This window comes from Sinocyclocheilus grahami, unplaced genomic scaffold (assembly GCF_001515645.1).
Source record: "Sinocyclocheilus grahami isolate Dianchi unplaced genomic scaffold, SAMN03320097.WGS_v1.1 scaffold485.1, whole genome shotgun sequence".
Taxonomy (NCBI): domain Eukaryota; kingdom Metazoa; phylum Chordata; class Actinopteri; order Cypriniformes; family Cyprinidae; genus Sinocyclocheilus; species Sinocyclocheilus grahami.
Window position 1 is genome coordinate 85,388 of NW_015505664.1, and position 8,497 is coordinate 93,884.

Sequence of the window (8,497 nt, forward strand, 5' to 3'; positions counted from 1 at the left end):
TATATGACACAAGATAGTTATAGAAGTTCACAGAACTGACTCAGCAACAGCTGAGTAAAACTGTTTCATCTGAGCATGTGGCACTTTAAGCATTATCGTATCGCATATCGAATATCGCATTATTTAATGAGTTATCGCATATTGCATTTTTCTTCAATATCGCACAGCCCTACTATCCAACATTCGAACATTACTTTTACAGCATTTATTAATCCAGGTTAAAGTTTATAGTTTCTTATTTATAGATTTAATTTATAGATCTAATGCACTTTATTTTATAGTTAAGTTAAAGTTGTATAAAATAACTTTAGGTAATACATTATGAATCACATGCATTAATAACAATAGTATTTTTATAAATGAACGTTAACCTAGATTAAGAAATAATTAGATCAAGAATTAATTAAAGTTAATTAAACCTTATTGTAAATTGTTACCTAATTTTCTGTTTTGTATACGTTGTTTTTCTTATTTCTTTACAATGATCACAGTGAATAAACATTATTTCAGTAACATTAATAGAACATTTCTTCAGATATCTGGTGATTTTTGTATTGTTCTTGGAACTTTTTTTCTGAAACATTTATTTGGACAATCACCTAACATTTTTTAAATGTTGCTACTTGTTTTAGAATATTTAGAGAACATTCAAAAGTAACGTTCCCATAATGTTTGCAAAATGATCAAATGGAATGTTCACTTAACGTTTGCATACCCCCCCCATATTGTGTCAACAATATATATATATATATATATATATATATATATATATATATATTAATTGACACTATATTTCATATATTTAATTATAGTATACATATATATTTTAAATTTCCGTGTGGGAAACACCATGCACTTGTTGTCCAGAATGAGCAAAAGTCTACTTAATTTAGCATCCAACTTGCATACAAAAAAATGCATAAAATCTGAGCAGGTACTATATTTGATACTTAAACTTACTTCACGATCATTTAGAGAGTATGTTTCTCATAGTATGCAAGCATGCATGTAAATGCCACTTTGAAAGGCATTTGAGCAGCTCTAGACTTTATTATTTTCATTCCTTTCTTTCATTTCTCCTTTCATGAAAAGGTACGAGCGAGGCCAAATAGAGCCCTAATAAAGAGACAAATTGCGATGCTAATGCATGCATTGTTTTTGTCCTCTGGAACAATGCGGCATAATGGAGTAAATGTCAGAATTTTCTGCAGAAAATGAAGCCACATGTTTGGATGATTACTGTGGGAAAAATTTGAAAGAGGCTTAATTGTACTGTATACGTATGGTAATTATGATGATAGAGAGTGATAACTGTGCAACGCATCAGAAAAGAGCTTCCTCTTTTTTTAGTTCTCGGCCTCAAAGAAAGATACCACAATATGATATGAGACCAGCTATAAGTATTACAAATGCAAGTATTAAGCCACAAGTGATCTTATGAAACACAAAAAATAACAAGCAATCAAACTTTTGTCTGAACTCCGAAAAGGAAACGTGACTAGCTAAAGGTGGTCTTGGTTTTTCAACGACATATTTAGCATTTACGTGTCAGATTGAAACTCAACTGGTGGTTGTTCAAAAGCCATAATGACCTTTAAGAAAAGCCTGAGTTGTGCTGAAATCTATCAAGCTTAACTTCTGTACTTCACAGTCAATCAGCTCTAGCATCATGCTAATAACCCGTCACGGTGGGAAAACCCCAGCTTCACGTGCTCTTGGACATGTTGAAGGTATTGCAGCGCTGGATAAAGGTTAAAACAACTGTCGAGTTCAATTAGCATGTTTCACTTCACAAATGAGCTAACAAAGCAGTTTTTCGACAGCCGTTTAACCTCATTTTGATACTTACTGTGTGCTAAGCCCTCTTTTTTTTTGCTGTGAAAGTTTTGTGTATTTGTGGCACGTGGTGACCTTTTGCTGGTTTTAACATCTAGTTTTATGATTAAATATGATAAATGTTGTTAGCGGACAGTGGAACGATTGGTATATCAGTGTTGTACTGTTATTTTACAGATCAGCAAATTAACCGGTTTGGCCCAGATATTAAAAATAGTTGTATTTGTTTATTTATAAATATAAATAATAATTTAAACTTGTGCATTTTTATTTTTATTTAATTTTGTATTTAATTTAGTTTACTATATTGTGAACTTGTGCATTATTTACAGCTGCATTTGTTTATTTTATTTTATAGATCATTTTCATAGTTTTCATATTGTACATTGTCAAAAACTTTTTGATTAATATCTAATTGATCAGTTGTTGATCAGCGTGTTTATTGTATGATGTAAAATATACGAAAATGCTTCCTAAGGGGCTAAAAGTAATTTCTGACCTGTAAAACATGACTTTATTTGCTCTACACACAAAGTTTTAAAGGGGTCATAGGATGTGATTTCTAGTTTTCCTTTCTCTTTGGAGTGTTACAAGCTATTTGTGAATAGATAAGATTCCTAAAGTTGCAAAGACTAAAGTCTCAAACTCAAAGACATATTCTTTATAAAAGTTAAGACTGGTCGACGCCCTCCTAAAATGCCTCGTTTAAACACGCCCCCACATGTCTATGTCACTGTGTGGGAAGATTTGCATAACATCGCCCAAATGTTCACGCTAAGAAAGAAGGAGTAACTTTATTGTTAAGTGAGTAGGTGTAGAGTAGGGCTTGTTGTTTGTCATTTCTCCGATCACAAATACAGACATGGTTTTATGTTTACGCAGCGCGATGCAATGCAACGCGTAAAAAGACAGTATAAGTCATTATAATCCGTAATTATGTCCCCACTAGATGCTACAAATGCCTCGTTTATAATGGGTTTTATTGGTTTTGTTTCGTCGTGCCGGGACACGGCATCACGGGGCGTAACATTTCTCGCGTAAAAAGACAGTATAAGTCATTATAATCCGTAATTATGTCCCCACTAGATGCTACAAATGCCTCGTTTATAATGGGTTTTATTGGTTTTGTTTTGTCGTGCCGGGACACGGCATCACGGGGCGTAACATTTCCATCACACACTTGAGGTGTTCGGCCAATCACAACGCACTGGATAGCTGGCCAATCACAGCACACCTTGCTTTTCAGACCGATGAGCTTTATAAAAATCGACGCGTTTCAGAAAGACGGGGCATAGAGGAGAAACAATAATGTACAGTATGTGGAAAATAATGTGCTTTTTTAACCTTAAACCGCATAACCACATTTCATTACACCAAATACACCAAATAATGTTCTTTTTAGCAACATCATATGACCCCTTTAACAAATCAAAATATGCCAGCATCTTGTTTTTGTACATTTTCAATTAATTAATTGAAGTTTTTGATATTTTTGAGACTGTTTTTGATGTATGTAGTAGGCTACAAAATATATGAAAATAAATTCTAAGGGACAAAAGTACATTTTTGACACTGTACAGCACGACTCTATTTATGTTTGTTTTAATGAGTGTTCATTATGCAACAAACAAATGTTAAGCTTTAACAAATCAAAACATGTCAGCATCTTGTTTTTGTCATGCAACAGTCCTAACACCTGAAACTGAAATTAGCAGACGATCAGAATAGGTCAAGTGTGAAAACCAAACGGGCATGTGATCTCATTTTTAGGCCCAAACAGCACTGAGGTGTGAACTAAATGATGCAAGAAATATCACCGCTGCTTTTAATGTCTGTAAGACCTGCACAAGGTGTGGTTCACAAACAGAAACTTTCATTATGAACTCAGAGCTCAGCTAACAGCGCAGCATCAAAGAAACATTAGAGTTAAAGTTTCTGAAATCAGAGCTGAAAGTCATGACATTAAATGTTGCATGCACTGCAAAAACTAAATATCTTCCTCGTTATTTCTTGTCTTATTTTCCAGTAAAAATATCTAAACATGCTTACATCAAGATACATTTACTCGAGATGCAAAATGAAGGTATGAAGTCTTGTTTTCTGAGAAACTGAACAAAATTATGGTGGTATGTTGTATGAACACTCCATTGGTGAAATATTTGTTATTTTTATAAATATAAACTTTTTTTTTCTTTTTTTAGGAAAACCTCAGTTTAAAAAGAAGCCTATATGCCATAATTTATTTAAACTACATTTATATTATCCCAAGTACTTCACGTCCATTAACATATTAATTGACATATTTATTGTCACTTAAGATTTTCTGATATAAAAATTATAATTACACTTTATTTGGAGTATTTCTTTATTGCACAATGCACACATTTCTTAATATTATGCCTAAAATGTGTTCCTATTAATAAGGTTTGTATGATCTCTGTATAATATTAGTCTTTAAATGCGAGATATTTAAAGTGTACCTGACAATTGCAGGATATTTTTATTAAGCACATAAATGTGTGAAAAATGTATTTGTAGTATACTTAGTGCAAAATGAAATATATAGCACAAAATATTTCAAATACATTTTCGTATTTTTCCACTAGAGTATTTTGTCATTTTCTTATTATCTTGCGATTTAAGAATCTTTATACTGAAGAACGTCTCAGGTTACGTATGTAACCCTAGTTCCTCGAGGGAACGAGACGCTGCGTCGGAAACGCTAGGGGAACGCCCTTCAGCGTGACGGGCTCTGAACCTCGTGTGTAATCAGACCAATAGATGGGCGAGACGTCACGGCGGGTGACGTAATGACCAGGAAGCTATAAAAGCACGTGCGGTGAGACCAGCGTCAGCTTCTAGGAATGAAGCAAGCTCTGGCAGGGACGCCGGAACTATGGCACCGCGACGCAGCATCTCGTTCCCTCGAGGAACTAGGGTTACATACGTAACCTGAGACGTTCCTCTTCAGGAACTCGAGCTGCGTCGGAAACGCTAGGGGAACGCGACTGCCCACGCCGCCAGACTTCTAAGTCTCTGCCTAGTGTGGAAGACTGCACAGCTAGGGCGAGAGAACAGAAGAGCCAGGATTGGCTCGCATGTCTAGGTCATAGAACCTGACGAAGGTCAGGGGCGTGGACCATCCCGCGGCGTCGCAGATGTCCGCGGGAGACCGCTGTGCCCTGTAACTCCGGCAGGGTTAGCAGACCGATCTCCTGAGGGCACTGAGGCGAGACGGACACCGTGTAACCAGTGTCAAGCAGTGTAACTCGCTGCACCCCAGAGGGGACTGCCCTCATGAGAACATTCCCTCCACCGGATCCATACGCGAAACCCATGAGCACAGCCGCCGCTCCGCCTCGGCGAAAGCGGGGCCGGCACCGCAGGAAACGCTAGTGAAAGCTCTCTCCTCAAAGAGAGCCCTCTGAGAGCGAAGCAAGGCAGTAACAAACGCTACCAAAGCGACCGTCAGCTCCCCCTTTTTTTTTTTTTTTCCGAGAGCTGACTCTGCGTGCTTGCTCTCAAGCAGACAACAAACAAGCTGTGTGTATCCCTACCCGTAAAGTAACGCGGGCAGGGAAGAACACACAGCCTGAACGCTGCCTGCCCTCGCCTTAGTGTCTGGTTTTGTCTTGCTTTAGATTTCGTGACAGACAACAATAAATAAGACTCACAAACAGATATCAGACTGACACACACACAGAGCGCTTGCTGAATGACAAAAGCTGACGCTGGTCTCACCGCACGTGCTTTTATAGCTTCCTGGTCATTACGTCACCCGCCGTGACGTCTCGCCCATCTATTGGTCTGATTACACACGAGGTTCAGAGCCCGTCACGCTGAAGGGCGTTCCCCTAGCGTTTCCGACACAGCTCGAGTTCCTGAAGAGGAACATAACTTTTTTTTTGCAGTGTTATCAGAAGATACAGTAAAAATGATTTCCATATTCTAGTGTTTGGAAGCCAAACTGTTAAAGCTTTAAGCTATTGTTGTAAAAATTAATAAAAAGGTAATGTAGATCTATAGGAAGTTGTATTTTCAAACTTTTAAACATTTACAATAAGAGAACATATTGACGAATTGTTTTCCCTTTATTTTTTCTTAAAAGGTCTTAAAAAAAAAGGTATTAAAAGGTCTTATTTTGGCCTTAAACAGGTCTTAAGTCAAAACAGAAAGTTAAAAATTCCTCCAATGATGTTGCATGCATCACAAAAATGTAATATCTTCCTCAGTATTTTTTCTTTTCCAGTAAAATGATGTGAACATACTTAAATCAAGATTCTTGAGATGCAAATGTATGAAGTCTTGCTTTCTGAGAAACTGAATGAAAACTTCAGATGCAAACACCTTTAAGTCCGTCTGAGATTTGTCTTGTAATGAGCATTTCTGTCAGGCTCCAATGAAAATAATGCATTTCATTCCCATATTTTAGTATTTGGGAGCCAAACAATTATGAATTAATTCAAACACAATGGAAAAGTAACGTATATCTGTATTTCCAAACTTTTAGACATTGACATTTAGAAAGCATATGGACATATTGTTTTCCCTTCAATTTGTTCCTTGCATTTTCTTTACTTGGTCTTAAAAAGTCTTAAATTAACCTGCATAAACCCTGTAAAATATAAACATTTCCTTACATTCATATAAACTGGAAGATAAAATGTTTAAAAAAAGTGATTCCTCTCTCTCTCTCTCTATATATATTTATACCATCAGAATTTTGACAGCATATCCTTCTAAATAAGCCTTTCCTTAAACATCTCGGGCAGAACTAACGTAGCTAACGACACTGAGTCTACTTTAAGAAGCTGTGCTTTCAGTAAAACTACATTTCCTCTTGAATTAAAAAGAAAATCCAGTAGATAGTGCCCCTGCGCTTGAAAATGAAATTAAAGATGCAGTCTTTGATGTTTTCCCCTCTCCGTCCTCTTTTTTTAAAGCGTGCACATTTTCTCCCTCTCTTTTCCATGCTTTTCTCTTTGGTTTGTTCCAAATTGCGAACCATCTGTGGGTATGTGATACTTCTCTTCAGTACAATGAGTGTGTTTCTCATAATCCTGCAATTCATTCAACTCTCACATCATATCATGCAAAATGGGGCTTGCTGTCTCAGGACCCGCAATCCTGTTCCAAGCGTATGCCTGAGCCTTGTGCGATACAACACATTTATTATGCATGCATCGCACTAGGCTTATGGTAATAAGGTATTAAATTAGTGCTGGACATTATTGCTCCCCCAGATCATTTCTGTTTCAGAGATTTCTCATAGAAGACATTGGATGTGAAAGGAAACAGATTGGAAGCCAGATGAGGTGACGTTCGCCTGAGTTTGACGTTTTGTGGCTCTTCTCTTTAGCTTTTTAAGCATTGCTTTGGACAAACAGTCGCACTGGAATTGTCTTTTGCTAAATCGATGTGAAAATGAAAGTTGTCAGCTGAGAAACGACTGAATTTGACCTCAGATGTGGCGCGTGTAAATGCACTTGACTTGACGAATTAGGCCTGTCGGTTTGGTTGAATGAATCGTTTGGAAACTGCGCGTTTCGTCGTAATTTGGCCGTATAATTCAAAATAGTCTTTTCTTAATGGAACAGAGCGATTGAACACACACCGCACTGTAAACATGACAGCAATCAGCTCTGCTCAACACGTGTACACATACTCAAATAAATGCCTAAAGTCTTCAAGATGATGTGCCATTTATCAAACGTACGTTACTAAACAGTTCTCCAAATTACAAGATTCAAACCATCTGTGTTAATAGCAGCATTGAGCTCCTTTCACAACTGAATTGAGAAGGACTTTTAAACTCCAATCCAGTTCCTGAATATGAATTATATGTGTCCCTGCAGCACAAAAGCAGTGTTAAGTCGCTGGGGTATATTTGTATCAATAGCCAACAATACATTGTATGGGTCAAAATTATCAATTTTTCTTTTATGCCAAAAATCATTAGGATATTAAGTAAAGATCATGTTCCATAATGATATTTAGTAAATATCCTACCATAAATATATTAACACTTAATGTTTGATTAGTAATATGCATTGCTAAGAACTTCATTTGGACAACTTTAAAGATGATTTTCTCAATATTTAGATTTTTTTGCACCCTCAGATTCCAGATTTTCAAATAGTTGCATCTCAACCAAATATTGTGCTATCCTAACAAACCATACATCAATGGAAAGCTTATTTATTCAGCTTTCAGCTGACGTATAAATCTAAATTTGTGAAAAATTGACCCTTATGACTGGTTTTGTGCTCCAGGGTCATATACTGTATATGCGTTGTGGTAGCAAAAAGGATGCAGAATTGAAACTCAAAGAAATTCATGTAACTAATTTTAAGTCAGAAGTCAGAAAGAGCTTTATTGGCAAGCAGTCTATGTTTGTGCATACAAGGAATTTGTTTTAGTGTCACAAGCTTTCAGTACACAGAGACAACATCTAGTAAAAAATAAGATGAGAGTTAAAATACACAGTATATGTACAGTATACAGTATATAAATAAATAAACAAACAAAACATTGAAAAATAAATAGAAAAATAAAATAAATCGTATGTACAGGTGTGCTATAAATAGAATATAATTAACAAGAACAAGAAGCAACATTGTCAACTCAGATATATAGATGGTTTGTTTTTAAAATTATGTTT